Source organism: Arachis duranensis, chromosome 8 (assembly GCF_000817695.3).
Source record: "Arachis duranensis cultivar V14167 chromosome 8, aradu.V14167.gnm2.J7QH, whole genome shotgun sequence".
NCBI classification, from domain to species: Eukaryota; Viridiplantae; Streptophyta; class Magnoliopsida; order Fabales; family Fabaceae; genus Arachis; species Arachis duranensis.
This window is the reverse complement of record NC_029779.3, coordinates 27,765,348-27,767,369: the sequence shown is the minus strand read 5'-3', so window position 1 is coordinate 27,767,369 and position 2,022 is coordinate 27,765,348.

Genomic DNA, 2,022 nt, shown 5'->3' with positions numbered 1-2,022 from the left:
CTAAAAAAAAAAAAAAAAAAAAATTACCTTTTTCTTTTCCTGAATTTCTATTGACCTTTTATGACAATGTTTAATCTAAAGTACTAGTATATTGCTGTCTTCACTCTTCCGTATTGGCCTGATATTCATGAACAAAAACGTGGACTATGTTTGATAAGTTTTAGGATAAATGATCAAATTTGTTCTTAAAAGATTACTCATTTTTTAAATTAGTTTCTAAAACTTTTTTTAATCAAATTCGTCATTTATAAATTTAAAATTAATTGTATTAGTCCTTCTATTATTTTCTTTGTTGACAACATCAAAATTTGCTAATGTAATATGTTAAAAGTGATACTACGACTTGATTTGGTAAAATTTTTTAAAGAGGTACTTGTGCTTTTTAAAAGTTCAAACGCTTCTCATGGTTTCGGTGGCTAAAAGAAGGGGGGTTGAATTTTAGCCCCCTTTTTGCTTGCTAACACTTGCTGGACTTAGAGGAGACTTTTCTGTTTTTAGCTCGTCCCTAGCCACGAGACATTTTCATTTTGTCTCGTCATTTGGCACGAGACATTTTTGGATTTTGCTCTTGAACAGTAGAAACAGAAAGTGGAGTAGGAGAGAGAGAATATTACACCCAGATATTTCCTGGTTTAGCTGCTAAGTGCAGTGCAGCCTACATCCAGTCTCCATCACAATAATGATGGAATTTCACTATAATCAACTTGATTACAAACTGTAAAGTGCTAACCCAACTTACAAGGGGATTTTCACAGAATCATGAAACACAACATAGATGAACAAAGGAACTCTAAGACATCTATGGCTTTTTCTTTTAATTTTGCACTCTCTACCTTTTTTCGCTCTATGGCTTTTTCATACAAATCTCACTGTTTGCCTTTTTTCATGAGACTCAAGACATGACAAAATTAAACAGAAAAATTACAAAACAGAATATATTGAAGGAGAAGAAAAAAACTGCTAGCTTAGGTAGCTCTGAGACTTCTGTGCCTTGCACTCTCAAACTTTCTCCTTTAATCAAACCGTGACTGTTCACCCCTTTTATAGAGAAGTGAAGCCTTCACAGTTGAAACGAGCAGAGTCAGAGACAAGCCATGCCTCCAAGAATCTCTTTCTTGCTGGCCGAATCTTCTTCTTTCTTTTTGAGTATGAAGGATCCGAGATTACCTCACCAAATCTTACTACATTTGGTGATTATCTCAGACACAGCATACTTTTGGTTTTCTTTTTCTTGCCATCATTAGCTTGATGGTCTTGATGCATGCAACTTCTTCTTTTCGGTGAGTGTTGCTTCCATGGCTTCCTGGTCAATAACCGAAGAGAAGAGAGAAAGAGATGAGAGAGAATGTGAAGTTAAAGTAAAAGCAATTAAATGAAATGAAACATATTGATGGATTGCTTTTACTTCCCTTGCTTTGAATAGCGTATAGCATTAATCATAATGATTCCCATCAAATCAAAATCAAGTTCTCTCTCATGTTTTCAATGCTAGCATATTAAGTTTTGAAATCCATCTTTAGCAAGCAATGGAATCCGTTGGAAAGCATGAAGCCTATATGCTTTCTCTTTAGCTTGGTTTCGGACCAAGCTTGGAAACATTCAAAAAAAATTAATGTTGGGCTTGTTAGCTACAAAAATTTAATCTGGCCCAATTAGTAACATTTATTTTCCTGATGAATTTTGGATCAAGCATTGGATCATTCATCAAAACTAAATTGGGCTTATGGCAATGTTTGATTTCTGGCCCAAATGATAAAATCTTTTCAGCCAACAATCACAAAACAAGAATTACATAGGGCTGAAATTTAATTTATTGGGCTTGGAATCTCTCATTTTATTTCGGCCCAATTAAAAACCTGCATCACAAAACTATTAATTAACATATGTTAATTGAAGATTAAATTAATAATTTTGTAATTAAATATTTCAATAATGTTTGTTCATCACAAATATTAATTTGGAGTTTTCCAAACTCATCAATCTCCCCCTTGATGACAAACATTATTAAAATTGAAATGGAAA